Source organism: Solanum verrucosum, unplaced genomic scaffold (assembly GCF_900185275.1).
Source record: "Solanum verrucosum unplaced genomic scaffold, falcon-dt-bn FXZP01000267.1, whole genome shotgun sequence".
In the NCBI taxonomy this organism is placed as follows: domain Eukaryota; kingdom Viridiplantae; phylum Streptophyta; class Magnoliopsida; order Solanales; family Solanaceae; genus Solanum; species Solanum verrucosum.
The window spans coordinates 740,565-755,153 of record NW_026019869.1 but is presented as its reverse complement, the minus strand read 5'-3'; the positions used below and the strand labels follow the sequence as shown (position 1 = coordinate 755,153).

The 14,589-nt window shown below is 35.7% G+C and overlaps 1 protein-coding gene across 1 annotated transcript in view; it reads right to left on the bottom strand.

The window, feature by feature from the left end:
- LOC125818747 (protein trichome birefringence-like 11) overlaps window positions 1-14,589 on the bottom strand; it is a 97,832-nt gene that overhangs the window by 28,622 nt on the left and 54,621 nt on the right. The window lies entirely within an intron of this gene.

The following is a 14,589-nucleotide window of genomic DNA, read 5'->3' as shown; positions in this document are numbered from 1 at the left end:
GTGAGTTCACTCACCTTCTCTATGCCTCCACGACCATCACATTCATTGAATTCACCATGGAATTTCATTATTCCTCTTGATTCTAGAATTTTGATTATTCAATTTGTGCATGAAATTAGGAAATTTTGAAACCAACTTTTAGTAATATTATTAAAATTGTAAATCATCATGCCTAACCACATGGACAAATGGGTTAGAAAATTCTTATCTTGATTTTTGGTGCCCTAGTTTAATAATTTAAATTCAAGTTCAGAAAGAATTTTGGATTGTCAACGAAACCCATATGTGATTTTGAAAATAGAAATGAAAAGATCCACTGTTATGTATCTATTACCTCAATTTGAAGAATTCGACAAATTCATCCATGAAAATAACTTGAGTATCAATCAAATAGTGGATGAAACGATTAGGAATAAAATTCTCGCCAGATTTTACCTTTCAAAATTGTTGTTGCGGTCATCGATGATGAAAACATGAAACATATCGTCAACTCCTCCAAAATTTGAGTTTTTTTTTATATATCAAAGGTTTAAGACTTGATAATATTGATGGTAGGAAGGAAGAAGTGAGTTGGGTTGATTGATAAACTTTTGATGTTTGTAAGGAAGATGAAAATGGTGGAAAGAAAAAAATTTGTGTACTTGACTTGAAAAAAGACCTAAACCCTGCCGCCATTGTCAAACCATTTTTCCGGTGGTTATGACCACCATGGATGCTAGCCAACCCTCAATGGAGGTTTGTCAGCCTGCTATACCTAACAAACCTTCATATGGAAGCTCTTTAATGCCCATGAATTCAAACTCTAAGCCAATTCAGCTGAAACCAATAACCTATCTTCATGGAGAACCGATCGTCCTATGGGAGTAGGAAGAGGTAGAACAGATGATTATCAATGAGAACCTTGAATTTGCAGTCATTGGAAAGTTCTCGTATGGATGGCCAGACATACAAGAGTTGAGAAAATTGATCCCGAAGCAATGCGAACTGAAAGGAGAATGCAAGATTGGGCTATTAAGCAACAAACATATAATGATACAGGCGACATTATTAGAAGATTATGTGCACTTATTATCAAAGCCTGTCTTCTATATTACACAGAGGAACTGGTCTTTCCCTATGAGAACCTTGAAGTGGGATCCAATGTTCAATTCGGAAGAAGAGACAACTACAACGATCACATGGATTTCTTTCCCTTCACTTTCTCCAAATTTCTTTGGGAAGGAAGCCGTTCTTTCCATGGCAACAACCATTGGAAAACCTTTAAAGGTGTACATGGCGACAAGGAACTAGACAAGACCTAGTTGTGCAAGGGTGAAAGTAGAGGTGGATCTTTTAAGGGATTTTCCCAAACGAATAAAAATAGGCATGAGGCGATTAAATGGAGAGGTAATGGAGAAATGGGTGAAAATCAAGTATGATTACGTCCCCAAATATTGTAAAACTTGCATGATACAAGGATATGACGAACAATAGTGTTACGTGTAACACCCAAAATTGTATCCAACAAAGGAGAAAGAGGAACAAAAGACAAAAGTTGATGATGGACATAAGGATGAAACACTAAATGAAATGGTGAAGGGTAACAATGAAGGGGGAGAAATCATCAAACAAGACAAGAAGGAATGGATTCTGGAACAAAGAAATAAAAAGAAAGGATGGAAGAAACAACCTGAACAAGTTTGGGCAAAGGTACAAGTTCCAACAGTTAACCGATTTGGAGCACTGGAAGCAGCAGAAAAGGATTGTGGAGTAGATGTAGAGGTAGAAGAGAAATGAGACAGGGAAGAGGATAAAAAAGAAACCTCAAAGGGTTGGGTAGAGAGATCATTTGAGAATAAAGTTTCAACACCAAGAATACAAAGTAGTTATATCAACAGAGACAAAGGCAGTAACATGCATACCCTTGAAAAGAGAACAAGATCAATGGAAACATGAGGCAAAGTGGGAGTGAGATTTCGCAGTGTGGAACATGATGGTACATAAGCAATGGGTGACACTTCACAAAGGCATCGAACAACAGTAGCGGAGAGTAAGGAGAATGAAAGACTGTTGGTGGTGAATGTAGATGAATTGCCTTTTAAGGAGGGTCTTGATTTAATTGATGAATCAGAGGAGGAAATAAGTCATAGGAAGGATAGGGAAAAGGAAGATGCTTTGGAGTACAACATACAACAAATTAGTAAGGCATGAGATCTATCGCCTAGACACACCAATAGCTTCAAGGCAAAGAGAGGACGACCCACCATTCCTCTCCAAGTCAAAACAAGAAGCAGTAAGTACTGATCTTCCAGTAGTGATCAATGATTGAAAAGGTCATTTTCTAGAATATTAGATCGGTTAACACCCAAAATTCTTTTGGGAGGTTAATGGACCTAAACAGGAGACATCATTACTCATTCATAGCTTTAATGGAACCTTTTCAGGACCTATCAGAGTTAGAACATTTTAAAAATAAATTGGGATTCGATAAGGCCCTGGCAAATTGTTCTGGGAAAATTTGGACGTTCTGGAGAGATGATTGGGAGGGCACTGTCATGATGGATTCAATTTAACAGTTAACCTTAAAGTTCTATAATAATAATTTTTGCTACATTATTTCCTCAGTATATGCTAGATATAGTTCGGTGGAAAGACTGGAAATATGGGAAGAGTTAGCTAACATTGCTGAAGATGTTCATGTTCTATGGATGGTGGGTGGCGATTTTAATGTAATTTTAAAGGAGGAGGAAAAATTAGGTGGTTTAGCTTTTACCCAACATGAAGCAATGGATTTCGCTCATTGTATAAATAGTTGTGCCTTGTCGGAGGTAACCTTAATGGACGAATTGAAGATGACTGCATATTAAAAAGATTGGACAGAATCCTGGTGAATCATGAGTTCTTAGCAACATTCCCGTCCACAGAAGTTCATCATCTTATTAGACAGGTGTCACGGACTTAGAGTCTCACTAATGCTCCGTGCGGCACTTGACAACTTACTCACGAATCTTTCACGATCTTGTAAGCTCAAGTATGCCCTTTGAAACTAAGATCGCTAAGAGGATGAAAAAGAAGACTTAGAGAATTTTGGAAGAAGGCTTATATTGTTTGGAAGAATGCTTTACAAGTTGTTTGGAGGCTTACAACTTTCTTGGTGCCTAGAAAATGAGGGGCACCTCTATTTATACTAACACCTAGGGACTAAAGTGCAATTTAAAATTACTTTACAAGTCCCTAGACTATTTAAACTTTGGTCCCTCTCTAGAAATCTCTACACTTTCTAGGAATTTCTAAGGTTTTCCAAGAAAATATCTAAGGCATTCTAGAGAATTCTAAGGAAGGACCTAGGGATTTCTAAGCCTTCTTGAAAACTCTAAGGGCTTCTAGAGTTCTCTATAAACCTCTCCATAACTCTAGACTCTTCCGCCCCTATCTGACTGCAAAATTTGATTGTGAAGTGGCGGGACATGACACATGGATCTGATCATGCCCCTCTTCATGTAATTTGCAAGACAACCACGGAGTCCGTCATCAAACCGTTTAGATTTTAAAAATTTTGGACTAAGCATCAGCAATTCAATAGTATAGTACAACAAAATTGGGCTATTAATTTCGTGGGTAGTTCGTTTATGGAGTTTCAAGCCAAACTGAAGATAGTGAAGAGAGCTTTGATAACATGGAGTATAAAGGTTTTTGGCAATATTTTTCAGCAGATTGCGACAATAGAGGATGTTATTAGAATAAAAGAAACTCAGCTTGAGATGAATCCTTCTGATAAAAATAGAGCGGCTTTAAGTCGAATGGAAGCTAAATTGAAGAAATATCTTAAGATTGAGGAGGAGTATTGGAAACAAAAGGCATGAATGAGATGGTTTATTCATGGAGATCGGAATACCAAAATTTTTCACTCTTACGTGAAAGGTAGAAGGAAAAAGCTACATTTAACAGAGATTAGTAATGATCTAGGTGAAGTTGTACAAACTAATCACCAGATGGGAGAGACAGCCATATCCTTTTTTACGAAGTAGTTTACAAAAGAAGGTGACATCCATGATTTTTTAATGATAAACCATATTTCTAGACTGATCACAGAAGGTGAAAATAAGGAGATGGTTAAGCTACATTCGCATGATGAAGTAAAAAAGGTAGTCTTTGAGTTAAATAGAGACAGTGCATGTGGATCAGATGGTTTTTCATGACTATTTTTTCAGATTTGTTGGGAAATCATTGGGGAAGATATTACCAAACTAGTAAGAGCTTTCTTTTGTGGGTAGGAGCTACCCAAATTCATCACTCATACTAATCTAGTTTTACTCCCCATAAAAGAGGAGGTAAAGACCTTTTCAGATCTTTAACCCATTAGTTTTAGTTGTTTCATCAATAAAGTAATCTCAAGGATGTTACACGATAGAATGGTAGAAGTGCTTCCAAAGATAATCTCCCTAACCCAATCAGGTTTCGTGAAGGGCAGAAGCATCACTGAAAATGTGCTATTGGCTCAAGAAATAATCAGGGATATAGACAAAAGAAATTAGAATATTAACGTGGTGGTGAAGTTGGATATGGCTAAAGTATATGACAAAGTGTCTTGGGTATTTCTAACGAAGGTCCTGAGAAAGTTTGGTTTTTCGGAGATCATCATAGACAGGGTTTGGAGATTGGTTTCTAACAACTGGTATTCAGTGCTGATCAACGGGCATTCCAATGGTTTTGTTGGTTCTTCCAGGGGGCTTAAACAGGGTGATCCACTATCCCCTACTCTATTTATTATTGCAGCAGAAGTGTTGGCTAGAGGTCTGAATAGTTTGCACAAAGGATAGAAACTTTAAAGGATATGGCATGCCTAGGTGGAGCCCAGAAATAAACCACTTATCCTATGCAGATGATACTATTTTATTCTGCTCAGGGGACAGAATATCAGTGATAAAAATAATGGTGGTATTGAGAGAATATGAAAGGATTTTGGGTCAAATGGTAAACAAAGCAAAGAGCTCCTTTTATTTACATGAGAAAATGCAGTTAATAGTTACAATAAGGTTGAGAAGACTGACTGGGATAAGGCAAGGAAATTTTCCTATCACCTATCTAGGATGTCCAGTTTTTTATGGTAGGAAGAACAAAAGCTACTTTGAGGAGTTGATAAGGAAAATTGCGGGAAGAATCTTACTATGGCAGAATTAGCTCACTCGACTGAAAGGAGAGGGAGGTTTCTCTCTTTTCGAGGTAAGTACACTCTAATCTATCATGTCCTTCAATCTCTTCATGTGTACTATTTTTCGGCAATGAATCCTCCCAAGTGCGTGATAGACCAGATTCACAAAAACTTTGCAAAGTTTTTCTGGGGCAGCTCTAGTAGTCTGAAAGGAAAACATTGGGTTGCATGGGACGATATGTGCTTACCAAAAGAGGAAGGAGGTTTGGGATTTAGGTCCCTGCATGAAGTTAATAATGCACTTTTTGCAAAACTCTGGTGGAATTTCAGGGTATCCATATCATCATTATGGAGCATAGGGAAACAAGTATTGCAAGAAACTACATCCTACCGTGGCAAAGTGTGTTGGAGCATCTCATGTATGGAAGAAGATGGTGGCTATGCGAGATGAAATCGAACATGAGATTTGGTGGCAAATTAAGGCTGGAAATTCCAGTTTTTGGTTTGATAACTGGACGAAACAAGGTGCTCTATAATTTACAGAAGGGGAATTTTCCAGGGAAGAAGAGATTGAGGTAAAAGAATTCTTTAAGAATGGCATATAGAAGATAGATAAATTGAGATAATTTATTTCAAAAGAAATGACAGAGTATATCGTTGAAAACATCAAGCCTGGTATGACTGAAACTCTGGATAAGGCTTGGTGGATGGGGAACTCGACAGGTGAATTCACTGTCAAATCTGCTTACCACTTAGTACGACATAAAAGAGACAAGATAGAGTGGAATAATTGTATGTGGTTAAAGTGCTTGCCTTTTAAGATTTCCTTCTTCCTATGAAGAGTTTGGAAGAAAAGAATTGTCATTGATGACAACTTGAAAAGAATGAGGATGAATATAGTCTCTAAATGTTACTGTTGTGATAGTGGAGAAATGAAAACCATGACACATTTACTACTAACTGCTCTCATAGCTCAAAGGCTATGGAAGCAGTTTGCTTCTTGTGCAGGTATTATTATTGGAGGACAACAATTACATCAATTAATTTTCCAATAGTGGGAATATGATGGAAATCCTAAAGTACAACACATAATGAAGGCCATTCCAGCTATTGTCATGTGGGAACTCTGGGAAAGAAGGAATGCGAAGAGACATGACAAGGAAATTTCTTTCAACAAAATATACTCACAATGTCAATTGACAGTACATCAGCTGATTAGAGCCAAATATCCTTGGCTAAGAAATGTTCCTTATCACTGGACTGGAATGATTGATTTGCTTCAGAATTATAAACCGAATCTTTACTTTCATATTGTCAAGTGGGAGGCACCAGATGAAGGATGGGTCAGGTGCAATACAGATGGGGCAAGCAAAGGCAACCCGGGGGAGAGTTCATATGGTTTCTGTCTAAGAAACAGTACGGGGGATCTGTTATATGCTGAGGAGCAGAATATTGGTATAACTACAAACATGGAAGCAAAAATAATAGCTATGTGGAATGCATTAAAATATTTCAAAAGACAAGGCATCAGTAACATCATCTTAGAGATAAGCATAAGAAGGATCACAAGTTCACATATTACAATTACAAACTAGTTTGTGGTCAGACCATTGGCAAAATAGGTACGCGAGATCTAACTAGCCTGAGCTATAACAGCTAACAAAAACAATAGAGTCACCAACAAAAACGAGAGTAAGATTGGTATGGAAGTCCTTGTGCACAGTGAGGAGAACTACAAGAAGGCAACTTGGATTTCTCTTTCTTTGTTTCAACTGCGCGAGAGGAAGGGAAGCCGATTAGTGATGACAAAGGAGGGGAAAAGGGAGCACTTAAATGAAATGAGCATCACAATTATGGAGAAAGAGGAGAAATTGATACCTTTGATAGCCGATCAATACCAATACTCCTCTCTTTGAGATGGAGAACGTGGATGACCCAAAAGCGAAGGAGAGTGAAGCTCGAGATGCAAGGCCATGGCGGAATCTTCAGCGGTGGATCTTAAAGATGAAAGAGGAAGGAGAAGCTGCTGCTCAATTTTTCAGAATTCCTAATTTCTAGAGCTGTCCTTTTTCACCTGAAGAGTGGTCATGTTTGGACCCTTTTTTGTATATATTTGTTTCCTATTTTGTATAACGGGCTCATCTTGAGTCCATTATATCTTCTTAATAAAGTCGGACCACAGGTCCAAATTTTATTTTTAAAAAACTGAAAATGGTGGAAAAAAAGATTAATCAATGGCAAAAAACGAAAGATTATCAAAGACTTGTAACTTTACCTTTCAATAATAAAACATGAAATTTCATAACTACACATTTCATTACTGTAAGCTTAAAACTATCATAAATAAAACTTGAAATTTTCTCTTCAATGGCAGAAAAAGTTTCATCAAACAAATGTCAAGAAAAAAGAAAAAGAAAAGAAGAAATGGGCTGGAAAGAGAAGAAAAAAAATATAAAAGGAAAGTAGAATAAAGAAAGAGATAATAGTTTTTTTATTAAAAAAAATAATATATATAACGTGGCAAGTGAGTGCATTCACTTTCTAACACAAATTTGGGTGTGACCTATTAGGGGGCTATATACTCCATTTTAAAAATGTATAGGAGGGTAATAGGACCCCCGTGAAGTACAAATGTGTAGTTGAAAATTCGATAATAGATTAAGGGGGCATTTGACTATTTTCTCAAAGAATGGCTAAATATTAATAGTCCAAGAGGAGGAATATTGGGGTCCAAAGTTCAGCCTTGAAGAAGATCAAAGTGGTGCAGAAAGAGGCTTTAAATCAGCCCAAAAGGAGGCCAATTCAACCCTTAAGTGGAGCTAAAACTAGTAGCCCAAAAGGGGCTCAAAAGACATGACCAAGGCCTCCACAAAGTTCTTAATCCAACCACAATTATTATGATTTTAGTTTTGCCTTAGCCCCAGGCTAGAGTTTTGTTTTATTAAGTTCTAGATTGTCTCTTTAGGGTTTTATTAGGGCTAACAGTCAACTTATTTATTCTATAAATAGTAGTTTTTTTCAATCATTAAAAAGACATTAGATTGATATCAATAATATTAGAGAGAGTTCTTTTTAACCTTTGTAACTTGTTCTTTGAGAATTTATCTTTATACATTTACTAGTTTCATAGTTTAAGATATGAGGTAATTTCTTCTTGTGATGTTTGTGATTTATTTTGGTATTCTTTAGAAGGTGATTAGTTTATAAATACTAATTATTATCTTTAGTTACTCGTAAAGTGGTCAAGATCCGATGAATCTATTGTTTTGATACGTTTCTCAAGTAAAGTAGTTAGATTTAATCCATAAATCTATGTGTTGTTACTTGGATCATGTCAAGGCTTAGAACATTAAATCCTTGGAAAATCTTGATCTTTCCTTTGAATTTCCATATCTTTTTTTATTTAGTTTCTGTTTCTTTTCTATTACAGCTTTTGCGCTCTAATTTACAACTTTATATTTATGATCCCCTTAACCTCGTTGTTAACAACTACTCTCGATGTCAAGAGTTCTAACTCCGTTGAAAATGTTAAATCAAAGATCCTAAACAAAGAAAGAATTCCCCTGAATCAACAAAGATAAGTATTTACTCGTACACTTGTTGATTACAATATTCAAAAGGAGTTCACCCTTCATCTCGTCTTGAGTCTTTGTGGAGGTTATAGGGAAGATGAAGTTTATCCTATCATTGTTAGGACATACAACAGGGAGAAGTTTACCTTAGAAATCAGGACTAGCTTTACAATTGAAAATGTGATAATAATGGTCCAAGAAAAAGGAGATTATAAAGATAGGCTACATATGCTATTAGATGGTCAATATCTAGAATATAAGAAGAGTCTGTTTAATTTTAATATTCAAAATAATTGGACACTCCATCTTACAGGACGATAAAAGGTACATTATAGATCCTTGTTAGGAAGTTGACAGGGAAGACTATTTGTTTTAGAGAATTTTCAAACTATTAATAATGTAACACAAAGATTAAGAATAAATATAGTTTTTTGTACACTCCTCTATCAATTGGCTTTAGTCTCATTCATCAAAGATGTTCAAAAGATGGTTAAAGTCAATGTTTAATCATGTCCAAAGCTTGCTCAGGTTAAAATAGATTAAATCAAGATGAGCTAAATAATGAATTATAACTCAATTTGTCGAATTTAACTCAATTTTTATTATATCCTTTTGGTGATATTTATATATTTCTGAAATCAAATATCCGTCAACAAAGTCTTCCTAAATATGTCATATTATAAAATTTAATAACCTGTATAGCTACAAATTAAAAATAGCTAATTAAGTATACTATCTATCTATGCATATCACATATTCATGTAAATATTTCATCACATTCTTTTTATTGTTTCCAAAAATGAACTATTTTATATTTAAAAATAATTTAATTTTAAAATTTTTGTTTCACTTCAATGACATGTTTATAATTATTTACTAATGTTATAATATATTTAAGACTTTTCTTTTTATAAAAAAATTCTCAAATTTCATCTCTTGTTAAATATATTCAAATAAAATGATATAGAGAAAATAAAATTTAAGAGATGGGAGGGAGTAAAAGATGAAACCTAAAAAATAATAATAAGCACTAAAAATGCAAAAGGAAACAAAAATAAAGATGTAGGAACTGAAGTGATTGAATTCAAACATCATATTCATAAAGCTCCATTTGAAAGTGTTACTAGGTGGCTTGATGAGCTCAATAGCCGTTATAGAAAAGCTCCATTGATGTAACTCCCAAAAATGTTTTTCTCCAAAAACAGATGAAATCAAAGGTTTTGTTTTCTTTTTCTTGATTTCATGTTTATGATTTCTTTGTGATTCTTGCATATTAGTTGATATATTGTTTAATTTCCCCTTCTCCAAATGCATATGCATGATACTTGAGAACAGGGTTTTTTTCAAGTTGAGTTGAATTTGGGCATATTACTCTATTTTCTTTTTTGGGGGTCTCGTGTGTTGGTTGATGCTTTTTCTCCAAAGGTTGGTGCTTGAAACGACCCCAAAAAAATGCCCGAAAATGTGCTTCGGAAACACCTATAATTGTAATTTCCATATATCTCAAAATCCGTGCATCATTTCGGAAATTCGACTTCATATTCTTATTCAGGGGGTCAAATTGAGTGGGAAATGAGTCTAACCCGAATTTTAGAACAACCGTATCAAAATTCGAAAATCGCAAAAATTGCGATTTTGAGGGTCAACTTTAAAGGGGCATATCTCTCAGCACACAAGGAATTGGAAGGAGCTCAAACTATCAAAATTAAAGCTCTGTGAGTTAGCTTTCCAACTCAATTTGTTTCACCTCATTCCGAGTTAGGATGAAGGAGTTATGACCATTTTCGTAAAACCTGTCCGGCAGAAAATGCAAATTCCAGTAGCCGAAAACACTGTTCACCCGCCTCAATTTTTTTTTCTAAGTGTTGGGACGTTTTTATAAAAAGGGGACATATCCATACTTAGTCATTTAACTTCAAAACATCCAAAAACTCTCTCTAAACCCTCTCCAAAAATTCCACCAAGATCATCAACCAAATTCAAGGATCCCAAGCTTTAATTCCGGATTCAAGATTCAATCTCAAGCAATTCTCCATTCCAATCTTCATCAAGAATTCTCCAAAGTTGAGGTATGTGGGTTGATTGTGGAAACCTTCCTTTCCACAAGTCCAACCATTTATCCTCTATTTTACTTCAAGTTTATGGGTCCTTATGATCATTTATGAACTCTTGAATTATGGAATTATTACTACACATCCTATTATGGTCTATTTTTGTATATTATCATGAAAAGAAATGATTATATGATGTTTATGGTTTTCATGCCTCCATGATCAAATTATGAAGGTTGTTATATATGTATATATATATGTATGTTGTTGGTGGGCTGTTTTATATGGATTTTGAAATTGGTTGGACTTAGTACTCTTGAAATACATGATTTTATTTACATGAACAAGTAGCCCACCATATGTTTGATAAAATGTCATTTATAGAATTCTTATGAAATGGAAGGTCCAATGTACGTCCTATGAGTTGGATGATTATATAAGTATTGAAATGATGATGAAATGGATACATGTATATGATTTTCTCTATATAGTGTGTGAGTTGATCAAGCCTAGCCCGGGGGGTTGTAGGCCCGGGTAACCGTATCAAGGGGTTGGTACCTTGGTTGCCTAGTACGGGGGGTAGTAGGTCCGTATAACCGTATCGAGGGGTTTGTACCTTGGTTGCCTAGTACGGGGGGTAGTAGGCCCGTATAACCATATCGAGGGGTTTGTACCTTGGCCCCTAGCTCGGGGGGTGGTAGGCCCGGGTAACCACATTGAGAGGTTTGTACCTCTTTCGCCTCTCCAAGGGGGTGGTAGGCCTTGGAAATACTATATTGATGGTCACTCACTACACATATACTATGCCCTACTAAATATGATTTTTATATAAGCATCATTATACATATCATCTCATTAATATGCTATCTATCGGGTACGATTATGCATTTTGCCTATGATGTCCATCCCTTGTTGCATTGCATTGCATCCCATATACTTAGTACATTCAAACGTACTAACGCATACTCTATGCCTACATGATGTCACCATGTAGGGACCGGAGCACCGCTTGACCCTCGTCCTCCGCGTGGCTAATACGATTTTCTATCAAGGTTATTGGTGAGTCCTCCATTCCGGGGACGTTGCTTATGATCTTTTGCTATGTATAAGACTTTTCCTTTTAGTTATGTTTTGACTATGAGGGTGAGCCCAGTTGTTTGTCTTGGCCCCCGCTAAAGTACCTATGTTTAAAGGTGGTGTTGGACAAGTCGTGTATTATGTTTGAGCTTGATTCATCTATGGTATTTATGTATCATTTTTTTTTCTTTTTTTTTTCTTGCTCCCTTAGTCCCGATTTCCCCCTTGATTATGCTTATCGCTTATGGTCATTTTAATTGCTTCCGTGACCAATGATGTGTAAGATACGCTATGAGGCTTGTTTGGGGTTCCTTCGGGTTCCCCATTCGCCGATCACGTCTAGGCCCTAGGCTTGGGTCGTGACAGTGCTCTTTTTATTTTAGACCTCTAGCCTTTAACCATGCTTTTATCCTACTCTCCTGGAGAAGCCCAGACATTTTGGTTTTCATGGAAATGATTCTTGAACTTGAGCTTTAGCAGAGGTTTGGGATCCTTTCTCGTTGAATTTGATACTGAAGGTCATCACAAGAAGTAGTCCCAGCTTCGGCATGTTTTACAGAAGCTAATTTGTTGTCCCTTGTAGCAGGAACTTCTGTTCCAACCCTTGTAATAACACTACCGTTATTGCTTCTTTTCCCTAAGATACCAAAAGTCTTGAGTGGAGGATAAGGTCCAGATCTATCGGCAAATTTTCCACAAACTTTTGTAGGGAAATTAGTACCTTCTTAGCTAACTTTCTTAATCTTTATTAAGTTGCTTTCTTTACCCCTATGATTTTGACCCTTTATTTGGTCCATATGATCCACCTTGCAGAAATGAGAGCCAAAAGAAAAGTTATTAACAAAACACTAAAAGTATGCTCCTAAAATCAACAAATACCATATTATCTTCTTTCCACACCCCCAACATTAAAAGTAAACAATATACAACATGTCTTACCTTCAATAACATAGAAAGTAAACAATTTACAACACTCTTCAGATGCAAGTATTCACACAGAGGAAAGAATCTCAACTAATAGAGCATAGGAATTAGAGAAGGAACACCATAGGAGAACAAAAATTGGAGAATTTAATCTTGTTTTTGTATGGTTTTGTGGTGGGATAATCTATAGGTCTATTATTCGGTCTCTAGTAGAAATAATATATCTCAATACTAATTACTAGTCAAATAACAAGAGATAAACAACCTTAACCTTTTATTTTAGAATTACAAATACAATATTATCTTCTTTCCCCGTTAAATGTGCATTATTATATGCTCTATATTGATCTGAAATCCATGTTGAGCTTTTGTTAAATAGTAGTAAGTACTATTTATTCATATTGTATATTTTTGAATATCCCTAGTATTCAATCTTAAATCAAATTTGCAAAAAGAAGGTACAACGCCTTTGCTCAAGAGCTCTGGTTTTGGAAAGTTCGCATATGGTATTAATCAGAAAGGAATTAGAACAACATCGTACAATCCAACTCCAGAGATTGATAGCACGAGACCCGGTGGTGAAGAAATTCAATCCATTTATGGAATACAGACATGTCAAGATAAAAGCCAGGAGGAGTTGAGGTTTGAGGACTACCAGTTAGGTGATAAAGGTATCCTTAACTTGTTTTCTTATCTGTAGATACAAAGAAATCTACCTTGTATTCATTAACACTTTTTATACTTCATGGGCGAATTTGCAGATCAGAAATATGGTTATTCATTTACTGTTTCCAGCGCACACAGGGATTTAGTGTCATCGACAACATGAGGCCTTTCAAATCATCAGTATTTAACCAATCAACTGTTGATCAACCTTTTTATTCCCATTTTCCAAGTACATTTGCAGTGGAAAGATCATTCAAAATACTGTAAGTGTTTTTGAATAATATAAAAGGCACCTTGTGGTCTATAAAACCAGGGAAGCACTTCTATTGTGGTGTTATACATCTAAGTTGTTGCTACCCTTGCAGCCTCTGCTCTTTGTTCCTCTGCAGCCAGAAATGACTCCTAAAGTTGGAGCAACACTTCCAACAACTAACGTTTCTCACCCATCAAACTTGTACTTAGTGCAGTACATCTTGCTCTTTTTGAAACTGATAGTATGTTGGATGGTAACCATGTAACTAGTCCTCCATGCACCTATTTATTTTGAGAAAGTGCTAGTTGCATAGAAATTGGACAATGACCAAGTGTGAGTATCAAACTTTAACTATCGATTGTTTTACTTTACAACATGTGCTATTAAATGCCTAATTCAAAGGTTAGACACAGTCTCCATCTTCATATGTAATCCAAGGTTCCAGTTTCATATGAATTCCATCTTCACATGTAATCCAAGTTTCAATTCCAATTGAATTCCTAATTTCATATTCTGCAGCTACATTCATCCGAGTAATTAATCCTACGATTTATCTAACAATTCATGGATGAAACGACCACTCATCGCATAACCACTACTATGATTTTGCAGTTGTGGTTGTATTTTGTGTCCAGATTTTTAAACTAATTGAACAAAATATTATTTTGAAATCCGGTAAAGGCTTAAGGTTTTATTATTTTGTTCTTAATTTACACTTTTTTGTAGGTTTTACCGGATTCATTCTTATTCTTCACTTTCTTGTCTTTATCGAGTAAATATTCTGCATCCCTGGTACTCAAACAGTATAGCTAGTATTTTATTTTGTAAAAGTAGTTTCAACTCTGTTTTGTATTGTATGATTTTCACACCCTTCTTATTTAATGAGCAATTGATTGTATTGATTACTCTGTTTTT